Raw genomic sequence first — 24727 nt, forward strand, 5'->3', positions numbered from 1 at the left:
AGCCATTAAAAAGAATACATTTGAATCAGTTCTAATGAGATAGATGAAACTGGAGCCGATTATACAGAGTGAAGTAAGCCAGAAAGAAAAACACCAATACAGTATACTAACTCATATATATGGAATTTAGAAAGATGGCAATGAAGACCCTGTATGCAAGACAGCAAAAAAGACACAGATGTGTATAGCGGACTTTTGGACTCAGAGGGAGAGGGAGAGGGTGGGATGATTTGGGAGAATGGCATTGAAACATGTATACTATCATGTAAGAATCGAATCTCCAGTCTATGTCCAATATAGGATACAGCATGCTTGGGGCTGGTGCACGGGGATGACCCAAAGAGATGTTATGCGGAGGGAGGTGGGAGGGGGGTTCATGTTTGGGAACGCATGTACACCCGTGGTGGATTCATGTCAATGTGTGGCAAAACCAATACAGTATTGTAAAGTAAAATAAAGTAAAAAAAAAAAAAAAAAAGAAAGAAAAAAAAACGAACCTCTGTTAGCCTTTACCCTACTTCATTTTCTACTCCAATGTCAAATTTGCCTATTACTCCAGGTATCTCTTGACTTCCTACTTTTGCATTACAACGCCCTATGATGAAAAGGACAGCTGTTTTGGGTGCTAGTTCTAGAAATTGTTGTAGGTCTTCATGTAACTGGTCAGCTTCAGCATCTTTGGTGTCAGTGTTTGGAGCAGAGACTTGGATTACTCTGATGTTGAGTGGTTTACCTTGGAAATGATTGAGATTATACTGTCATTTTTGAGATTGCACCCAAGTACTGTGTTTTGGGCTCTTTTGTTGACTGTGAGAGCCACTCCATTTCTTCTAGTGGATTCTTGCTTACAGTAGTAGATGTAATGGTCATCTGAACTAAATTCTCCCATTCCTACCCACTTTATTTCATTGATTCCTAAGATCTCAACATTCACTCTTGCCATGTCTTTATTGACCACAGCCAATTTACATGACTCATGGACTTAACATTCCAGGTTCCTATGCAAGATTAGTCTTTATAGTGTTGGACTTGACTTTCACCATCAGACATCCACAATGAGTGTCATTTCTGCTTTGGCCTGGCTGTTTCATTCTTTCTGGAGCTATCAGTAATTTCTGTCTGCTCTTTCCCAGTAGCATATTGGACAGCTTCCAATCTACCACCAGTTTCTTCTGGTGTCATATCTTTTTGCCTTTTCATACTGTTCATGGGGTTTTCACAGCAAGAATACTGATATGGTTTGCCATCCCTCCCCCTTTAGTGGACTATGTTTTGTGAGAACTCTTTACTATGATCTGTCCATCTTGGATGGTCCTTCATGACATGGCTTATAGCTTCATTGAGTTACAGAAGCCCTTTTGCCATGATATGGTTGTGATTCATGAAGGGAATTATACTAGTAAAATTGAGCATTTTAATCCGATATTATTAGATGAATTCCTTATTGTGAAATGGCAAGTTAATTTAAATTTAGAGTTTAAGGAGAGTAGATCACCAAAATGCTGATAAAAACAAAACACAACTCAATGTTGAGGACCACGCTAAGGAAATAGGCAGCAAGAGGAAATTTCTCCCTAAAAACAATCACATTATGGATATTTACATATCCTCATCAGTACAAATAGTTTACATGCTTTATCTCATTTAGTTTCAGAATCTGAAGTTAATTTTTTTTAATTTTCATTGATTTAAAGATTAAGATTAAGAAATGTGTGAAGAGTAATTCATTCAATGTGACTCTGAGAATATCAAATCCTAATGAAGAAATGTTAACAAATTTATCATTTATGGTTCCAGTTATGGGATAATTGAGGAGGGATTAATTAAAAACATGTTTTTTATTACAAACATATGAGCAGATTAAAGGTAAACAACCCAGAGTAAGGAAGTATCCTGTCGCCTAACAGAAGAGAAAGCCCTTGGCCCTCATTCATTGACCTTGTGGGACAGAAAGAGGCAGAACCCTGAGTAATCTGCTGTAGGAGAGGAGATTATTGGTAAAGGTACACAGTCACCTCTTGGTGACCTTGAAGAGAGGTAGGCAGATGAATAATTACCTCTCCTTAAAAGTTGGGTTAAAGCTCAACATTCAGAAAATGAAGATCATGGCATCTGGTCCCATCACTTCTTGGGAAATAGATGGGGAAACAGTGGAAACAGTGTCAGACCTTATTTCTTGGGGCTCCAAAATCACTGGAGATGGTGATTGCAGCCATGAAATTAAAAGATGCTTACTCTTTGGAAGGAAAGTTATGACCAACCTAGATAGTATATTCAGAAGCAGAGCCATTACTTTGCCAACAAAAGTCTGTCTAGTCAAGGGTGATTTTTCCAGTGGTCATGTATGGATGTGAGAGTTGGACTGTGAAGAAAGCTGAGCACCAAAGAATTGATGCTTTTGAACTGTGGTGTTGGAGAAGACTCTTGCAAGTCCCTTGGACTGCAAGGAGATCCAACCAGTCCATCCCAAAGGAGATTAGTCCTGGGTGTTCATTGGAAGGACTGATGCTGAAGCTGAAACTCCAGTACTTTGGCTACCTCATGGGAATAGTTCACTCATTGGAAAAGACCTTGATGCTGGGAGGGATTGGGGGCAGGAGGAGAGGGGGATGATAGAGGATGAGATGGCTGGATGGTATCACCGACTTGATGGACATGAGTCTGAGTAAACTCCAGGAGTTGGTGATGGACAGGGAAGGCTGGCATGCTGCGATTCATGGGGTCGCCAAGAGTTGGACATGGCTGAGTGACTGAACTGAACTGAACCTCTCCTCTACTCTGAACTTTTGCTAATGGATCTCTTTCCCCAAGCTCATGCAGAAAACAGAATAAATGAGCATTTTGATCTAGACCATAGGATCAGCTTCTTGAAATATAAAAAAGAATGGAAAAGTGTTTATGGAGTGAATGTAGAGAGAAAAATAGAAACTATCCATCACAACTCTTTGCATATCATATAGGCAGATAAAAATCTCCAGATAGATAAGATTCACTAAATCAAAATAAAAAGCAAATGAATTATAAAATGGTATAAAGAACAGAAGCCAATGAGAAAACTACATGAAAGGATGTAGAATTTGAGATGTTTGAATGGAGATTTTAACAATAAAATTTGACAGCTGTGTATGTCTATTTGCTTTGAATATTATAATACAACGGCATATTTATATTTTTAACTTTGTATTTAAAACTGAAACTAACAACCACACACTTCAAGACGTATCACTCTCTCAATAACAAGTCTGGGGACCTGAGCCCTCACTACAAGTCTCAGAGGCAGCGGGATGACTATACAAGATACACTTCTGGAAGCCAAGCCAGACTAAGCATCAGAATGACAGACTACCAAATATAGTGGGAACAAAGCACAATAGGAATTAAAACAAATGAGAGTATCAGTCAAGACGCAGATGTGGCAAACTGTTAGTGGTTAACAATAAATAGTGAAGGAAATTCCAAATCAATTGGAGAAAGGACGTCCCTAAGAAATTGTGTAGTACTGAGTACTCTGAATAAGCTACTCATCTTTACAGACAAACATTTCATTATAAATGTTCAAGGTTATATGAACTGTGTTCATATCAGTTGTACAAAAGTAGCTCCATCACATCTCCACACCTTGAATATATCTGTTCAGAAGATGAAAACAGATAAGAAAGCATTTTATAAGTAGCATATACTTCAAATCAACCTTTGAACATTTTTCCTGGAATAAATTCTAATTTAATTCCTGTTTTGCCCAGAAGAGTGGTGGATGTATAGTAAGTATTTAACAAGTATTTTTGAATTAGTAACAAAAAATACAAATAGCTTCCGGGTTAGGAGATGATGCTAGATTTCAGAAGTGATTCAGAATAATTTCAGGACAATCTCAGGAATTTGATAATTCCTAAAGTGTCCTAGACCTAAATCTGAAGGAGCAACAGCATATTTGAAACTCAGGTGTGACATTCTGACTCTCCAGTTAATATGAAGACTGATATGTCAGTTTTTTGTAAGAATGTTATTAAGGATATTAATTATATTGCTGTTTCTTTTGCTTCTTATCCTCTTTAAAAAAAGAAAAAAAAAAAAAGACTAAAAATGTTCGAGACTAAAGCAGCAGTACTCCACAGGTGACTCCTTCTCTCCTGACTCTCATAATTAGACACTGGTGAATGCCAAATGCCTTCTGTGGTTAGAGACTTTTAAGTCTCATGCTTTCCTGAGCTCCATGAAATGGCACTTTAATAAACTTCATCTTGGCCAGTCACTTGTAATGTTACCTTGTAGGCAATCCAAGGATGAGTTGTGAGAATCTGTCTCTCTACCCAGGTAGTAATGCTTATTGCCATTCCTAGTAAACATAAAAGAGATGTCTCTGTTGTGGTATCTTAATAGATCCTGTAGTTCTCAGACATTTTGGTAACTGTTTGATATAATTATTATGTCTCATAAAAAATAAATTTTAAACTGTAATACTCCAGCTTGCTGTGCTGCTTCACTTCAAAATAACTTATGGCTACTGGGTTCCCCTGAACAATATTGGTCCACAACAATAATAAAGTTGTCATCAAGAGGTGATGATAGACCACTTTGCATTGTTATAACTGCCTTTTTGTAGTATAACTGTTTGCAACTTTATGAGGTCTTCATAAATGTGATCAATTGCAATAATAAAGTTGTGAGGCATTTGTGGCAGCTTATTTTTCTCTGCCTCAAAACAGGACCTGCCTTGCTTGTTGGTCTAATGCCTGTGCTTGTGCCACTGACTGCCACAGAGCTCTGGGCTATGAAAGGAACAACAAAATTAGCTTCCTGAGTTGTTTCTTGGCTTCCAGGCACTTCCAGTAATTCATTCATGTAACTGTAAACATATCAAGTTCAAGCAATGGCAGGATAACTTTTTTGCCCTACATAAACTGGGAGAGGCAAGTCAAGCACTCCATAAAGGGTCATTTTTCCTTTTATTTTTTCCAGGCATTATTAAGAAGCTAAGTGGTGATAGTGTTAAAGAAACTGCACTAGTGGTAGAGAATTCTCCTGGCAATGAAGGAGAAGCAGGAGATGTGGGATCGATCCCTGGGTCAGGAAGATCCCCTGGAGGAAGGTATGGGAACCACTCCATTATTCTTGCTGGGAAAATTCCATGGACAGAGAAGCCTGGTGGGCTACAGTCCATGGGGTGGCAAAAAGTTGGACATGAATGAAGCGACTAAGTATGCATATTCTAAGGATTGACTTAAAATTATTATTTGTTTTCATTATAATGAATTCCCTGGTGGCTCAGACAGTAAAGCATTTGCCTACAATAAGGCAGACCTGGGTTTGTATCTGGATCGGTAAGAGCCCCTGGAGAAGGAAATGGCAACCCATTCTAGTACTCTTGGCTGGAAAATCCCACAGACAGAGGAGCCTGGCAGGCTACAGTCCATGGGGCCACAGAAAGTTGGACAAGAAACACAGAGACAACTGAGCGACTTCACTTTCACTTTTCATTATAATGGTAACATACAGTAATATGTTCATTTACTTAACAAATGCTATAAAAATACATATCAGCAAAAATGATAAAGCTTTTGAAAAAGATACCTCCAAGAAAAGGTATTTCTCCATAATAGCTACAGGAAGACATATAGCCCAATTATTTTTTTAAATAAATAATTCTAATGATAATTAAAATGTTATATGTGTTGTGCTGTGCTTAGTGGCTCAGTTATGTCTGACTTTTTGCAACTCCATGGACTGTAACCTGCCCGGCTCCTCTGTCCATGAGATTCACTAACCAGAAATACTGGAGTGGGCTGCCATCTTACTCCTCCAGGGACATATATATATATATATATTACAGACATGGTGTAGATATGGCATATCTATATAGACATGGATATGGTATATATACATATAGATGCATATAGATAGATATCTTTTATATATATATAGATAGATGCTGCTGCTACTGCTAAGTTGCTTTAGTCGTATCTGACTCTGTGCGACCCCATAGACCACAGCCCACCAGGCTCCCCTGTCCCTGGGATTCTCCAGGCAAGAACACTGGAGTGGGTTGCCATTTCCTTCTCCAATGCATGAAAGTGAAAAGTGAAAGTGTAGTCGCTCAGTCGTGTCTGACTCTTAGTGACCCCATGGACTGCAGCCTACCAGGCTCCTCGTCCATGGGATTTTCCAGGCAAGAGTACTGGAGTGGGGTGCCATTGCCTTCTCCAGATAGATAGATAGATAGATGGTGAAAATACACCTACTATATTTTCACAGTCATCTGCACTAGTCTCCAAGCATGACAGCCATAATACAATAAAAGTAGAAAAGATCAATACTACCTTTGTACTGACTTGGTTTTTTAAACCATGTTTTTCCTTTCCTAAAATAATATAGATTGTTTCCTTCTTCCCTTCTCTTGAGACACTTCACCACAAACCCAGTTGAAACATTTATAAAGTAGATAAATGAGTTATACCTGTGCAACATTATTTACATTACTTCATTCAGAAATAAATCAATTAATTGATAATAATCCTAAAATAATTAAATACATGCATTTGAATAATATCTGGTTAAAATTTAAATAACAATTTAAATTTAAAAGCTTATCTATTTTTAAAGTCATGCATTTCAAATTTTTATTCAAAATACTTCATACCGTGTACTTATTCTGTTCAATATTGCATATAATAAGATGCAGTTTAATTAAACAATTAGATTGTAAATTGGGATAGAGTCAAAGTACATATTTTTGATGGATTTTCACTGACCAAGAAAAATATTGATAGTGTACAAAGTATCTATATTAATAAAATGCTTTGTTCCTATAGCATTTAGTGTAATAATCAGAATTTTTGATAATAGCTTTTCTTCCTATAGCATGTAGTATAATAATAAATTTAAAGAAATTAAATATTATGCTTTGAACTATACACCCATTTTTTGCCTCTTGACTTACCAAATGATTTTGACAAGAAGGAACAAAATTAGTAAACAATTTATAGTCTCAAAATTTTTGATTTGAGTTCATTAAAGTGACAGTGAAAGTTGCTCAGTCGTGTGCTACTCTTTGGGGCCCCATGGACTATACAATCCATGGAATTCTCCAGGCCAGAATACTGGAGTGGGTAGCCTTTTCCTTCTCCAGAGGATCTTCCCAACCCAGGAATCAAACCTAGGTCTCCTGCATTGCAGGCAGGTTCTTTACCATTTGAGCCACAAGAAAAGCCCAAGAATATTGGATTGGGTAGCCTTTCCCTTCTCCAGAGGATCTTCCCAACCCAGGGTTTGAAATCCAGTCTCCTGCATTACAGGCGGATTCTCTACCAGCTGAGTTTCATTAAACATTCAATTAATTAATCTCAGGATTATTTTTTTAAAAAGCTCCCCTTTTTAATTAGGTATGTTCAGTATGCATATAAGTTGTCTCCAAATTGCTAGCCTATGCCTTCTCCATTAGTTCTCTGGCTCCTGTGTACACTTGATTCCACATGCTTGCAAAATGAGACCAGAATTGGAATTTCCCAATATTTATGTAAAGCTCAAGCATGAAAAAATCTCTCCAAAGGATTCTGTGAACTATTTAGTTTCTGGCATGTTTGCTGTGGAATGTAAAGACAATATCTTAGGAACAGTGGTATTTTCATTAATTCAGCAATCCTTGGTGGTAAGAATAGTAGGTTCTAGAGTAAAGTCCTAGGTTCAAATACTAACTCTGGTCCTTGTTGGGTGTAGTTTGCAAGAAGAAAGATTAGAGCATATATTAAGGAACAATTTTCTGATACTTCTATATAATTTGAAAGGGAAGGAGTGCTTTGAGAAACAATAAGATCTCATTACTGAATGTGTGTGGTAAATGTCTGAGTAATTTCATATAAAAGATTTCGAAGCAAGGATGAATGCATCAACACATGAATGGTGCTGATTCCCTATGTTTCATGGGGGTCTTTTGATTATTAGAGACAAAGATGTCACCCCATGCATCTTTCCTTAATCATTTCTCTTCACCATTTTAATTTCATGAACCTGACCTCCTGCTATTTCAAACTATCAAGTTATTTTAAATAGGTAATAACTCTAAAGGTGGAGGGCAAGTATGGGATAGTGAAAAATTACTACATTTTACATCATTTTTATGAAATATGAACTTTCACCATCACTGTCAAAAGAGAACTTAGCTGTACTTAATTTTTGCTTTAATTATCTCTGTAGATTATGCTCCTCCACAAGTTCTATAAGTTCAAGGATGCAGATAATTTGGAGACTATCCAGGAAGAAGCAGTGAAAATGATTAAGATGCTGGGAAATTGGCTCTGTTATTAAAAGAAAAAGAATCAGATAGACTGATGGCAATGTGTTTTTTCAAGTATAATTTAAATGTATTCATAAGGTACATAATTACTTTTTCCTTGATATACTCTAAGGACTGGCACAGGAAAATGGGATTAAATTGATTCAAAATTGTAACTATACTCCAATTTTTAAAACCTAACATAAAAGTTGGACATCAGAAAAAAATATGACACTCATTTTGTTCATTAAAAAAGTATTCCTTCAAAAGCAAATATATCAATTACTACTTGACAAAGACATTGGAGGCAGTGAAAACGAACATTTTAGGAATGCCTTCCAAGTGAAGAGCAATTAAATAGGAAAAGTAAACCAAAAACAAAAAGGAAGCTTCTATTGAAATTATAGATTAAGTTAATGAATATATTATTCAATAACTTAAAACTACTGTATAGAATGGGGTGCTCTAAGTTTTGAACCTGTGTTTACCTGAATGGACTTTTAATATCTACACAGAGTTGTGAGTGAACAGTGAGAAATAGAACCAGAATTCAAAACTCAGTAGGTATGACCATACTATTCCTTGCACATACTGTTGATCTACACATGGTTTTACTTTTGTTTGTTTGTTTTTACTTTGCAATATTGTATTGGTTTTGCCATACATAAACATGAATCCACGATGGGTGTACATGTGTTCCCCATCCTGAACCCCCCTCCCACTTCCATCCCCATACCATCCCTCTGGGTCAATCTAGTGCACCAGCCCCGAGCATCCTGAATCATGCATCAAACTTGGACTGGCGATTATCTTCACATATGATATTATACATGTTTCAATGCCATTCTCCCAAATCATCCCACCCTTTCCCTCTCCCTCAGAGTCCAAAAGACTGTTCTATACATCTGTGTCTCTTTTGCTGTCTCGCATACAGGGTTATCGTTACCATCTTTCTAAATTCCATATATATGCATTAGTATACTGTATTGGTGTTTTTCTTTCTGGCTTACTTCACTCTGTATAATCAGCTCCAGTTTTATCCACCTCATTAGAACTGATTCAAATGTATTCTTTTTAATGGCTGAGTAATACTCCATTGTGTATATGTACCACAGCTTTCTTATCCATTCATCTGCTGATGGACATCTAGGTTGCTTCCATGTCCTGGCTATTATAAACAGTGCTGCGATGAACATTGAAGTACATGTGTCTCTTCCAATTCTGGTTTCCTCGGTGTGCATGGCCAGCAGTTGGATTGCTGGGTCATAAAAGAAGAGAAGTAAAAAGCAAAAGAGAAAAGGAAAGATATAAGCATCTGAATGGACAGTTCCAAAGAATAGAAAGAAGAGATAAGAAAGCCTTCCTCAGTGACCCATGCAAAGAAAAAGGTGAAAACAACAAAATGGGAAAGACTAGAGATCTCTTCAAGAAAATGAGAGGTACCAAGGGAACATTTCATGCAAAGATAGCCTCGATAAAGGACAGAAATTGTATAGACCTAACAGAAGCAGAAGATATTAAGAAGAGGTGGCAAGAATACACAGAAGAACTATACAAAAAAGATCTTCATGACCAAGATAATCACGATGGTGTAACCACTCACCTAGAACCAAACATCCTGGAATGTGAAATCAAGTGGGCCTTAGAAAGCATCACTATGAACAAAGCTAGTGGAGGTGATGGAATTCCAGTTGAGCTATTTCCAATCCTGAAAGATGATGCTTTGAAAGTGTTGCACTCAATATGCCAGCAAATTTGACCACTCAGCAATGGCCACAGGATTGGAAAAGGTCAGTTTTCATTCCAATCTCAAAGAAAGGTAATGCAAAAGAATGCTCAAACTACCGCACAATTGTACTCATCTCACACACTAGTAACGTAATTCTCAAAATTCTCCAAGCCAGGCTTTAGCAATATGTGAACAATGAACTTCCAGATGTTCAAGCTGATTTTAGAAAAGGGAAAGGAACCAGAGATCAAATTGCCAACATCTGCTGGATCATCGAAAAAGCAAGAGAGCTCCAGAAAAACATCTATTTTTGCTTTATTGACTGTGTCAAAGCCTTTGACTGTGTGGGTCAAAATAAACTGTGGAAAATTCTGAAAGAGATGGGAATACCAGACCACCTGACCTGACTCATGAGTAACTTATATGCAGATAAGGAAGCAATAGTTAGAACTGGACATGGAACAACAGATTGGTTCCAAATAGGAAAAGGAGGACATCAAGGCTGTATACTGTCATCCTGTTTATTTAACTTCTATGCAGAGGACATCATGAGAAACGCTGGGCTGGAAGAAGTACAAGCTGGAATCAAGATTACAAGGAGAAATATCAATAACCTCAGATATGCAGATGACACCACCCTTATGGCAGAAAGTGAAGAGGAGCTAAAAAGCCTCTTGGTGAAAGTGAAAGAGGAGAGTGAAAATGTCGGCCTAAAGCTCAACATTCAGAAAACGAAGATCATGGCATCCGGTCCCATCATTTCATGGGAAATAGATGGGAAAACAGTGGAAACAGTAACAGACTTTATTTTGGGGGGCTCCAAAATCACTGCAGATGGTGATTGCAGCCATGAAATTAAAAGACGCTTACTCCTTAGAAGGAAAGTTATGACCAACATAGATAGCATACTCAAAAGCAGAGACATTATTTTGCCAACAGAAGTCTGTCTAGTCAAGGCTATGGTTTTTCCAGTGGTCATGTATGGATGCAAGAGTTGGACTGTGAAGAAAGCTGACAGCTGAAAAATTGATGCTTTTGAACTGTGGTGTTAGAGAAGACTCCCTCGGACTGCAGGGAGATCCAACCAGTCCATTCTAAAGATTAGTCCTGGGTGTTCTTTGGAAGGACTGATGATAAAGCTGACTCCAATACTTTGGCCACGTCATGCGAAGAGCTGACTCATTGGAAAAGACTCTGATGTTGGGAGGGATTGGGGGCAGGAGGAGAAAGGGAAGACAGAGGATGAGATGGCTGGATGGCTTCACCGACTCGATTGACATGGGTTTGAGTGAACTCCAGGAGTTGGTGATGGACAGGGATGCCTGGCGTGCTGCCATACATGGGGTCGCAAAGAGTCAGAAATGACTGAGTGACTGAACTGAACTGAACTGATGGCAATTCTATTTCCAGTTTTTTTAAGGAATCTCCACACTCTTCTCCATAGTGGCTGTACTAGTTTGCATTCTCACCAACAGTGTTAGGTGGTTCCCTTTTCTCCATACCCTCTCCAGCATTTATTGCTTGTAGAGTTTTGGATAGCAGCCATTCTGACTGGCGTGAAATGGTACCTCATTGTAGTTTTGATTTGCATTTCTCTGACAATGAGTGATGTTGAGCATCTTTTCTTGTGTTTGTTAGCCATCTGTATGTCTTCTTTGGAGAAATGTCTGTTTAGTTCTTTGGCCCATTTTTTGATTGGGTCGTTTATTTTTTCTGGAATTGAGCTACAGGAGTTGCTTGTATATTTTTGAGATTGCTTCTTTGTCAGTTGCTTCATTTGCTATTATTTTCTCCCATTCTGAAGGCTGTTTTGAGAAAGAAGAATGATACTGGAGGAATCAACCTGTCTGACTTCAGGTTCTATTACAAAGCCACAGTCATCAAGACAGTATGGTACTGGCACCAAGACAGAACTATAGATCAATGGAACAAAATAGAAAGTCCAGAGATACACCACGCACCTATGGACACCTTATCTTTGACAAAGGAGGAAAGAATATACAATGGAGAAAAGGCAATCTCTTTAACGAGTAGTGCTGGGAAAACTTGTCAACCACTTGTAAAAGAATGAAACTAGAACACTTTCTAACACCATACACAAAAATAAACTCAAAATGGAATAAAGATCTAACTGTAAGACCAGAAACTATAAAACTCCTAGAGGAGAACATAGGCAAAACACTCTCGGATGTAAATCACAGCAGGATCCTCTATGACCCACCTCCCAGAATATTGGAAATAAAAGCAAATATAAAGAAATGGGAGCTAATTAAAATTAAAAGCTTCTGCACAACAAAGGAAACTCTAAGCAAGGTTTTACTTTTAAAGTAAATGTCCAATATTAAAAATTAGAAGATTTCATGTCTAATTAGAGGTTTCTATCTTTTCTGGGGCAGCGGGGAATACTATAGGATCAGTCATCAATTCAGTCACTCAGTCGTGTCTGACTCTTTGCAACCCGATGGAATGCAGGACACCAGGCTTCTCTGTCCATCACCAACTCACAGAGCCTACTCAAACTCATGTCCATCTTATCTGTGATTCCATCCAACCATCTCATTCTCTGTCATACTCTTTTCCTCCATCCTTCAATCTTTCTCAGCACCATGGTCTTTTCCAATGAATCTGTTCTTTGCATCAGGTGGCCAATGTATTGGAGTTTCAGCTTCAGCACCAGTTCTTCCAAAGAATATTCAGGACTGATTTCCTTTAGGAAACACTGGTTGGATCTCATTGCAGTCCAAGGAATTCTCAAGAGTCTTCTCCAACACCACAGTTCAAAATCATCAATTCTTTGGCGCTCAGCTTTTTTTATAATCCAACTCTCACATCCATACATGACTACTGGAAAAAACATAGCTTTGACTAGAGAGACCTTTGTTGGCAAAGTAATCTCTCTGCTTCTTAATATGCTGCCTAGGTTAGTCATAAACTTTTCTTCCAAGGAGCAAGTGTCTTTTAATTTCATGGCTGCAATCACCATCTGCAGTGATTTTGGAGCCCAAAATTCTTCTTTGCATGAAATGTTCCCTTGGTATCCCTAATTTTCTTGAGGAGATCTCTAGTCTTCCCCATTCTATTGTTTTCCTCTATTTCTTTGCTTTGATCACTGAAGAAGGCTTTCTTATCTCTCCTTGTGATTCCATGGAACTCTGCATTCAAATGGGTATATCTTTTCCTTTCTCCTTAGCCTTTAGCTTTTCTTCTTCTCACAGCTATTTTTCAAGGCCTCATCAGATAACTTTTTTGCATTTCTTTTTCTTAAGAATGGTCTTGATCACTGCCTCAGGTGTAGTATCACAAACCTCCATCCCTAGTTCTTCAGGCACTCAGATCTAATCCCTTGAATCTATTTGTCACTTCCACTGTATAAGAGGATAAAATGACAGTTTATCTGATTCTTCCCTCTTAAAAATACTATAGGATATGAGTGTCTGCACCCTCTATAGGATAAGAGGATCTGCACCCTCACAGGGAAATGAGTAGGTGAAGCTGTATAATAGCATTTATTCCTTAGGATAAACCACATGTGCTTTTGTTCACCATGATTCTCATTTCCCAATATTAAATAGATTCCTAAAGTATACCAAAGTCTCATATGAGGTATCATTCATCATGTTGGGGCAGTTACATTTCATTTATTTATCAGTTTGTCCTCTACTCATTTATTGAAATTCATGACATAGTGTATTCTGTGCTTTTTCAAAGGCTGTAAGAGGATTCAGCAACAATTTGATCTGTACTGGGTACAAGTTGAGACATTCTTGTCATTAGATATTTGCTTTTAGATACAAAAGGAAAATCCAAAAGGTCACTTGAAATATATTGGCATTTGAAGCATGGGGAGATTAAGGTATTACCATATTGCTGCAATCTGACAAATCATTATGAACTAATTATTAAATTGGCTTTTAGTCACTGGTCATTTGAAGGTCATATAGCAACTGAGACAAATCACGTTCTGTGCTTTCCCTCGTGTTTTCATTACTGAATTTCTCTAATTTCAGTTACTAAATAAATAATGTTAGATAATCCAGAACAACAACAACAACAAAATATGAAAACAAAAACATCCAAGTAAGTTCTGTTTTTATTTTCTTTATATTTCATCAGTGCCATACTTGAATAATTGGGATGTGGTCATAATTTTTCATTTGCATTAAGCATGTTTTAAAAATCTATTATCCTTTCAACACTTAACTAATAAATATATACTAGACAATTATTGGACTGCATCATTTTCTAAGTACTGAGCATAAGCCTATGAGTGAACCACTTTGCCCTCATCCAATTTGCATTCAGGTGGGCAATACACACACAACAAGCAAGACAGATAAACCAATTGTAAAATGCATTTTTGTTAAATGCTGAAGAAAAAAACAGGGAAGAGTGACATAAAAGCAAAAATTAAAATTTTACAAAGTTTGACCAGGAAATAAGCTAACTTTTAATATAAAACTAACACTTGAATCAAAGTCTTGTGGAATCAAATGAGTTAGTTTTACAAATAATATCTGCTGCTGCTGCTGCTGCTGCTGCTAAGTTGCGTCAGTTGTGTCTGGCTCTGTGCAACCCCATAGACAGCAGCTCACCAGGCTCCCCCGTCCCTGGGATCCTCCAGGCAAGAACACTGGAGTGGGTTGCCATTTCCTTCTCCAATGCATGAAAGTGAAAAGTGAAATTGAAGTCACTCAGTCATGTCCGACTCTTAGCGACCCCATGGACTACAGCCTACCAGGCTCCTCTGTCCATGAGAGTTTCCAGACAAGAGTACTGGAATGGATTGTCATTGCTTTCTCCCAAATAATATCTAATTATATACTTATTCAGTATTGTTACATATAGTGTGTTTTGCCATTTTCTTTATAATTATTTACCAGATTGAGCACTGTGATTTTCTTTACCATATCAATATTTCTGGAATTCCATACTGCTGCAAAATATTGCGATACAAACTCACACAAGCAAACAAACAAACAAACAAATAAAAAACACAATGTATCTTAAGCTTTGTTTTGAAAAAATGGGTAAATACATATATAAAAGATATCTACATGTTTGAGGTGCACATCTAAGATGTGTGTACTTTAAGTTAAATATATTTCATCTCAATTAAAAAAATAAAAACAACAACAATAATAGTAATACTACTACTACTATATCTTCATTATTACTCTCACTGTTTGAAGCTTTATTATCTCTAAGGCCTGTATGAGCGATTTTCCATACATTATTTTATTTAGTAACTATTAAAAACTTTGATAGAGGAATATACATATGAAACAATTTGCTGAAAATAAATACTGTGCACTACTGGAGACATACTAATGAAAAATAATGCAAGATGATTCTCCTCACAGATCTTAACTGTAGTAAGACAGACATTAAAAGTTTCATTAATAAGTGTTTTTTCATTAATTAGCTACTATATTTCTTCAATGATTAGGACACATTTCCCTATGTTTTTCCCTTATCCCCAGGGTAAGAGGAAATAACCACCAATAGCAGTTATTCTCAAGCTTTTTAATCTGATGACACTTTAATATTCTTAAATTTACTCAGAACTCCAAGGAGCTTTTGCTTATATGTATATACATTGATACTTACCACATAAGGATTAAAACAGATGTTTAAAATTTCTACTTAGAACTTTATTTTAAAATAATACTGTAATTATCATATGCTAAAAAAAGCACCTATTTTAGTAAAAAAAATAAAAAGCCAATATCTGCTAAAAGAATAATTGCATTGTTTTCCATTTTTGTAAATTTCTTTGATGTGAGGTTTCTGGTTTCTTATATCTGCTTCCACACTGATCATGATTCAATATTTCACACTATGCAGCTTCTGGATAACTCCCTCTACGCTCATAAAAGAAAAAAAAAAAAAAAAAACATTATTATTGAGAAAGTAGTTTTGACCTCATCGGGCTCCTAAAATGGCAACACACTCTAAGATCTGCTGTCCTAAGAGGGAAAAAAAAAAAAAAAAAAATCCCCACATAACATGGGGAACAAGCAAAGTAACTACAAGAATGATAAATCTAACAATGGAGTCAAAAGGGAATTTAGTTGCTGGGGATAATAATAGTAATGTTAATCAAAATCTGGTGAGTCACTCATTATGGGAAATCTGTTACTAATCACCTCCATCACCTAAAGTATATCAAATAAATACTGCAGAGACTTTTAATTTAAAGTGAGGGATTTAAACTATATCCTCAAACTCCCTCTGCAACATGAATATTCTATCATTTTGCAAAATCAAGATATTCTTGGGGTTTCTTCCCACTGCCATACTGAAGATTTTACATAGCAGTGAAGGATAAATAAAGGAACAGAAATGTGTTTCAGAACATAATTGTCCTGCTCACTCTTGAAATGCTGTTACTGAGAAAGCTTCTAAGATGAGCACTGCTCCTTAGGGAGCACAGACCTTTAACAGAAGAGGGGTGAGCATATTCTGAATTAATTATTGGTCCCAAGAATGATAGAATTTAAGCCAGTTAACAACCAGAAGTAGTTACTAAGCCCTTTAACCTGAAAGGATGCTAACATAGCAGAGATTTCTCTGGCAGGTACAGTAAAGTAATGGTGCCTGGGATCAACGGGAGTATAATTTGAAGGTGCTGTGGTCATGGTATCTTTTGATACATGTTTAAACACAACTTGTACTAGTTATAAACTGTGCTTGACACAGATGCTGGTTTACCTGAAAATCTTATTCCTTTCAGATATAGTTTTGTAAACATTTAGTGTTCTACCTACCATTTTTTTTTCCATTTGGGGCTCTGTCCAATCAATTCAACTTGATGTTTTGTAAATTATAAATAACAATGTAAGTGTATTCCTAATAGCTGTTTATAAAATAAGCAGCATATTTCAAGTGATAATGGAACTTTTGTATGTGTGCTTTTTTAAATTCCCATGAGTGTCCTTTTCCTAATTTTTTTATTTATAAAATATCAAGGATTTTTTAGCTAGTTTGTCAGATCACTGTTTTTTTGTTTTTGTTTTTTTTTTTTTTTCCCCAAAAAATAAAGTCTCAAGAATTTGGAATGACTCTAAGTATCATTATGTATTATATAATCAAGTATAATCCTACATTTAGTTGTCTTGAAAAATATAATTCAGTGAAAAAATATCCTTCTAAGCTATTTGTCTGTCAATTGTTCTTTCAATGAAAATGGCAAAACTGTTTACCAGAAACAATTGAATATATACTTATTTTGTTAATAAACATAAAAAAATACACAATAAGAAACAATGGAAAAGCAGAAAATAGCAAGAAGATAAATGAAAAATGAATTGTGCTAAATGTGTAGGCTAATTTCAATAGTATCAAAAACTCTTCTAATTAAACTTACTTTCTAATTATAGTATGATGCATATAAGTCAAATCTTAAACTTATACACTATTCTATCTCAATTATATTTTTAAAAAATGAAAGGAAAACAAACTAAAAAAGCTCTACATATCTGGTTCTCCATATTTTGAGTTTGTTTTATGACCCTAGCTGAGTCAAGCTTTCTTTAATTTATCAAATATTTACACACATTTACTGAATATACTCATAATTGTTCCCCCCTTTGACTTTTTTGTCTATTGTGAATGATAATTTTCCTTCATAATTTGTAAGTAATTATTATGGACATAGAGGGAAGATAGTTATTTAGAGAAAAATCAATTATTTTTATTTTGTTATGTCAGTAAACTATCAATTCTAATTTTTCATGCCTGTTTTAGGGCTTCAACATAAGCTATATAAATAAAAAATAAGAAGTATTTTCCTAAACATAGTTACTTTTGTTGCTTGAATGGGTTATTTTTCTACTTAGCACCTCCAAAACTATGCTAAATAAGAAGGGATTTATAGGAAATGTTTCATTAAAGGCTAATTTTATTTTTTCTCTCCAAAATGTGTTTTCTTATAATTCAAGAAATGTAGATATTCAGTTTAACATATCAAACTCCACAGAAGGTAATAAATGAATTAAATTCTCACTCCTTCCATTCCCCAGTCATTGACTTCTCTTTCATAAATAGTCATTAAACTTTTTATTGTCTTTTAGAATATTTTTATCAGTATTTTTTTTTTTTCACTTCTTCAAGTAGGGAAAAAACTGTTCAAATTTAGTCTAATTCACTCTGATTGCTTTCTATCACTCCATGAATGTTCTGCTGCTGCTACTGCTGCTAAGTCGCTTCAGTCGTGTCCCACTCTGTGCAACCCGGTAGACGGCAGCCTACCAGGCTCCTCCGTCCTTGGGATTCTCCAGGCAAGAACGCTGGAGTGGGTTGCCATTTCCTTCTCCAATGCATGAAAGTGAAAAGTGAAAGTGAAGTCACTCAGTCGTGCTTTACTCTTCGCAACCCCATGGACTGCAGCCTACTAGGCTCCTCTGTCCATGGGATTTTCCAGGCAAGAGTCCTGGGGTGGGTTGCCATGCAGCCAAATGTGATGTTACCCAGAGGAACTCTGAACCCAGGCCACAGATTCAAGTCATTTTCTCAATGTTCTGTCCAGAGATGATATCTCATCTGTAGTATTCCTCCCCACTTTAGTTGTATGGACAGTTAAATGAATTAGATATGCGTGTGTGTGTTTGTGTTCAGCTGCTCAGCTGTGCTTGACTCTTTGTGATCCTATGGACTGTAGCCTGCCACGCTCCTGTGGGCATGGATTTTTCTAGGCAAGAATACTGGAGTGGGTAGACATTCCTTTCCCCAGGGCATCTTCCTGACTCAGGGGTCAAACCTGCATCTCTTGTGTTTCCTGCATTGGCAGGCGGATTCATTACCACTAAAGTCACATGGGAGGCCCAAATAAATTACATGTACCTTAAATATGAGGCTTAAGTAAATTAATAGATATGTAGAGAGATTGTCTACCAGAGAGTAAACACTCTAAGAGCTAGCTATATTTATCAATCCTCACAAATATTGTTGAAGTTGTATTTAATAAGTCTAGATCTCCATCGTATTCTCAATTATTTCCACCACACACACACACACACACACACATATATATATATATATATATATATATATATATATATATATATATATATATATCTTCTTTCTACTGCCAAATAGGCAGCATTTTAGATTACCTTTCCTACCTGGACTACTCACATTCTAAATCATTTTTCCAGAAATAGAGTATGTGTACTCACTAGAGGAGATGTGCAGGATAAACCTCTGAAGTTTCTAAAGATAATTTTAAATTTTATATTTACTTCATGTTTAAAAAGTTGGAAAATGAAGATCGTAATATTTAACCGAGGGTTGTGACCCTGCTGACTACAAGCATCAGGAGAACTCCAATTAGTGAAGGAACATAAGGAAAAGGTGTCCTGAGTGGAAGTCTCTTGCCACTAAAAGGGTTTAATAATGATACTGATAGAGGAATGTATGCATGATCAAAAGAATTTACATATTGTGTCAAATATTTTTTAAGACCATGATCCAAAATTGAGGAATGGCTTTCAAATTTTCCCCATCACTAGGTGAAATTGCAAACACAGTCTCCTGCTAACAGAAGAAATGCAGTTTTGTTTACCACCTTTGTTAAAATTTCAGAGGTTAGCAATTCCGTAGTGCAAGGGATAAGCCTCACCAAGAGAACACCACCTTCTTGATGATGATATCTCCCCTGCTAGCAAGTATCAAAGTAAATATTGACTGAAAAGGGTATTGATCCTACAAGTAATAGAGAATGGAGGGGAAAAGGCCAGACTGACACTTCTACTCCTGACTTGAATTCTACCCCAGCCTCATTATTGCTCTTGTTTCTTGGAACTAAGTCGTGTCTGACTCTTTGAGGTCCCATGGACTGCAGCATGCCAGCCTTCTCTGTCCTCCACTATCCCCCAGAGTTTCCTAAAATTCATGTCTAGTGAGTAGATCATGCTATCTAACCATCTTATCCTCTGTTTCCCTCTTCTTGTGCCTTCAATCTTTCTCAGTATTATGATATTTTCCAAAGATGGTCATCTGAATTAAATTGGCCCATTTCTGTCCATTTTAATTCACCAAGAAAAATAAATTTTAGTGCATTTTAGTTCACAAAGAAAAAGAAATGCAAAAAGGAAAATGATTGGCCAAGGAAGCTTTACAAACAGTTGATCATTATATCTACTACTACAAAAGGGCAAGACTCCCTTTGAAGAATTGCAGCAGCCCTCATAGTTAGTCAACAAGAGTCCATAACGTGGTACTTGAGTGCAATCTCAAAAATGATCTCAGTTCATTCCCAAGACAAATCATTCAACATCACAGTAATCCAAGTCTATGTCCCAGCCACTGATTCTGAAAAAGATGAAGTTGACTGATTCTATGAAGACCTACAACACCAAAAAAAAGATGTCCTTTTCATTATAGGAGACTGGAATGCAAATGTAGGAATTCAAGAGATACCCAGAATAATAGTCAAGTTAGACCTTGGAGTATAAAATGAAATGGGGAAAAGGCTAATCGTTTTGTCAGGAGAATATGCTAGTCATAGTAAGCACCCTTTTCTAACGATCCAAATGATTACTCTACGCATGGACATCACTAGCAGGTTGATACTGAAATCAGATTGATTATGGCCTTTGCAGCTGAAGAAACAGAGATCTATCCCATGTCTCTCTTTACTTTATTTATTTATATCACTAAAAGCTTCTTTCACATCATCACAGAAATTTTCCAAACAAATTTTTAAATAAAATTTTGCATATAGGTAGAAAAGAATACAAAATAAATGTATGAAGTAGTGTCAACTTATTTAAAAAAAAAAAAAAAAGCACAAAGTTAGAGTTGAGAGTCCAGCTTTATTTAGGGCAAAATGAGGACTGCAGCCCAGGAGATAGTACCTTAGATAGCTCTGAGAAACTGCTCAGAAGAGGCGGGGGGAAGGTCAGCATATATGTGATTTTCTTGAAGGAGGAATACATGCAATCAAGCACCTATTTTTCCAGAAGGTTTCTGCTAGTCATGAGAAACAGTTGCCACCGTAAAGGATTTTAGTGCTTTTATATATGATGAGATATGAGGTACAAGAACTGGGCTCATAAAATTAGCTCCTAAAAATATCTATCTGAAGTCCTGTCCTGCCAGTTTCTCCCAGAGCGCAGAGTGCTTCATTTCTGCTCTCCACCCTGAACTCCTTTCAGGCAGTATTGAAGGTCAGTAACTGCCACAGCACATGAATTAATTCTTGTAGAGGAAGATGGGAAGTACCAATTGGTAGCTGACAGTAGTACCACTGAAGTCTTACTTTCATTTAGATCTATAGCCCGTTATGGGCTATCATTTTCAGTAATGACAGATAGTAAAGTCACATAGAGAAATTAATTTAACTTAAAACCACACTTAGGAGCTATTGCATCACAAAGCATCCAATCAATATTTTCAAATTACAAAATAAATGTAATCAAATTTCTCTCACTAAAATTATTGAAGAATATTATGCCAGTGGGCTTCCCTGGTGGCTCAGTGGTAAAGAATTTGCCGGAGTGCAGGAGACATGGGCTCAATCCCTGGGTCAGGAAGATCCCTTGGAGGAGGAAATGGTCATCCGTTCTTCCTGGTAAATCTCATGGACAGAGGAGCCTGGGTGGGTTGCAGTCCATTGGGTTGCAAAAGAGTCAGACAGGACTTAGCAACTAAATAAACAAACAATTACAACAACAACAAAACCCAATTATACCATTAGTCAATATAATAGATATTTTTAAAACTTTGTTTAGTTCTTGTATTCACACATTGTTCATGCTTTATAACATAAATAACATCACAATTAAGTCATATATATATAATTTATAGATAAATACACCAATAAGAAACATGGATAGTCACTTTTTAGAAATGGAATGATCAAAAAGTTTGAAAGGAGTGTTCTAAACATACTTACACTACCTGGAAAACCGCATTTCTATACATTAAATGATATGGAGTCTCATTCCCTTTTCCTATAGTAAAATCTAATATTTCTAAGAGCTACATCTCAAAAGGAAAACTTTAAACTCAACACCTCCTTGGTCATTCCCTGCCAAATTGCTTTCAGAAAATGGAGTATCTAATGAACAGATGACAGCAGAAGGAAGAGGGGGCACCAACCTTCCACCTGGCTCACACATAAACAACTGTTTCATTTTCTAGAGCTACAGAACCCTAGTTTCTGAGTCTGCAAATGGAAAATGTGATTTACAGTATCCTTGCAGTATGGTGATAGTTTCAAGAGCACATTTCTGGGCAGCTTCTGAGATAAAACACACATTTGTTTTGATTTTCTCTTTTTGAACCAGGTGCCTTTATTAGAGCATCATTCCAATGTTTCAAATTATGTTGATTATCAGCTTTATAGTTTAGCGTTGAGAGCATTTGTGTTTTTGTTGCAGTTATTGTCATGTCTTCAATAGAATTTTAGTAATAAAAAAAGAGAATAAGCAATTGGAAGAAGATAAAGAAATAGAGCACTGGGAATGTATATTAGTGCTTTATTGTTTCCTGTAAACATTTCCAGTATGTTTCTGCAAAGTTAATTGTTTAAAGATATTTTCTTGAAGAAGCTTTCCCATATGAGATAATCCTAACTGCATTAAACTAATTAAAAAGTTGTCCCAAACTGATTCATCTCAGTTAAGATTCAGAACATAAATGACAAATTTTCCAGTGTAGACCTTTTTCTTTTAACTTCAGAAGTCACCAATGGTAGGGAAAACAATCACATCAAAAAAAAATCAAGATTTTACATAACACAATTCACCTTTTCAAAAACTCCATCTTACCTGCTTTAAGAGTTAATAAAGATGAAATATTTATATTTCAATGAGTATTTTTCCCTTCATCCCTTTTTATCTTTAATTTGGCCCTGCAGGGTGAAAACTGCTTTGAGCTATGTTACTGATCTCTGAACTTCACAGAAGACTGATATTGCATAATCTCAATTAGAAATCTGCTCCAAATTAGGAAAAAAAAAAAAAAAAAACAGAAATATATCCCAGGAGAAAAATCCAAATATCAGACCCAAGTTGGTCTGAAGAGTAATTCAATTAAAATTTGAGTTTTTCAGACATCTGAAACAGAATGGCCTGAACTATTTATCCATCACTTTCAGGTCCATCCTTAACAAAATAAGAAGTTTGTTTTAGGTAGCTTTTAATTTCCTCTTTTAGTGTTTTTTTTTTTTTTTCTTTTTTCACCCAAGTGTCCATTCCTTTGCAGACCCCTTTTTAATATAGTTTTTCTCAAAGTGAAAGTGAAGTCACTCAGTCATGTCCGACTCTTTGCGACCCAGTGGACTGTAGCCTTCCAGGCTCCTCAGTCCATGGGATTCTCCAGGGGATCTTCCAACCCAGAGATCAAGCCCGGGTCTCCCACATTGGAGGCAGAAGCTTTAACCTCTGAGCCACCAGGGAAGTTTCTCAAGGAGACACTAATTAGAACCCAGTTCCTCTTGAGAACATCAAATTAGAATTAATTTGGCATATATTTGGAACCCAATGTCACAATGTATTACTTTATTGATGCTATAAAATTTTAATAGGAAGTGGGATTAAAACTCCCAAAGATTAACAATACCTTTAAAGTTGCAGTGCTTAAAACTGCCAGATACAGAGGTACAACCTTAAATCTTCTTTCTCAAATTCTAGAATATATTGTTATGTTATTTCCCCACAGAAGTATTTTAGGAGAATATTTCAAAGTTGCAAGCTCTATTTCATTTGCCCTCAAATCATATATAGCAGCTGACAAAATGAGAACACTGTGAAGTCTAACTACTCAGGTGTAAACCACAGCCCTGACACTTGCTAGTTACATGAATTTGGGCAAATTGTATTTAAATTCTCTGAACCTCCATAGGCCAAGCAAGAAAATTATGCATAGAACACAGTATCTGTCCTGGAGAAGGAAATGGAAACCCACTGCAGTATTCTTGTCTGGAGTATTCCATGGACAAAAGAGCCTGGCAGTCCATGGGGTCACAAAGAGGTGGACATGACTGAGTGACTGTCACTCACTTATAGTATCTGTTCAAAAATTTACTAAGAGAATTGTGAAGTAATTTATGTAAAACATTTAACACACTACCAACCACATAAAAAACTCTCAGCAAGTCATGAGCTTTAGAGATATATTAGAGCTAAAAGAATATACATTTTTTAACTCCTGTATCCCCACACCTTCACCCAGCCTAGTCACTGGAACAAATGAGAAACTCAATAGCTATTTGTAGAATGAATGAATGAATGAATGCATTGTCTTGTCCAAATGAGCTGTTTGTTGAAAACAGTAATAAAATTACATGAGATTTTGATTGATTCCTTGCCATGAATCTCTTCCAGATGCTTGAAACATATGGCTGTTCAATAAATATAATTTAACGTGCTGAAGCTTATGAAGCCATGAAGAGTTAATAGCCTTTTAGCAGGAGTATCCCATATTAAATTCTGTTACTTTCTCTTTCACCAAGTTGTATGTTAGAAAAAATGCAATATTTTTGAAAATTTTATTGAGTTTTACACATTATAACTTCATGAAATAAAACTGGTATGTCTAAAGTCTATGAATTATTTTTATGACCCTGGTTAATGGTGGTTTAAGAACACATGCATTTTAGCATCACCTGAGTATAATGTATACAAGTATAGTGTCTTGGCAAGTCAGATAATAATGTTAAGTGGTATTAAAGACTGTATGTTTCATAAATCCCTCTTTGTTTAATTTTTACTTTTATGGGGCTC

The 24727-nt window shown here is 36.2% G+C and overlaps 1 non-coding gene across 1 annotated transcript; it reads right to left on the reverse strand.

Annotated features, from left to right (window-relative positions):
• Window positions 1-19504: 19504 nt before the first annotated feature.
• Window positions 19505-19667, reverse strand: LOC138094118 (U1 spliceosomal RNA). The gene has a single exon (XR_011146206.1). It is a non-coding gene; the product is annotated as a U1 spliceosomal RNA (small nuclear RNA).
• Between the last annotated feature and the right edge of the window lie 5060 nt (window positions 19668-24727).

The sequence above is a fragment of the Capricornis sumatraensis genome, chromosome 1 (genome assembly GCF_032405125.1).
Source record: "Capricornis sumatraensis isolate serow.1 chromosome 1, serow.2, whole genome shotgun sequence".
Lineage (NCBI taxonomy): Eukaryota > Metazoa > Chordata > Mammalia > Artiodactyla > Bovidae > Capricornis > Capricornis sumatraensis.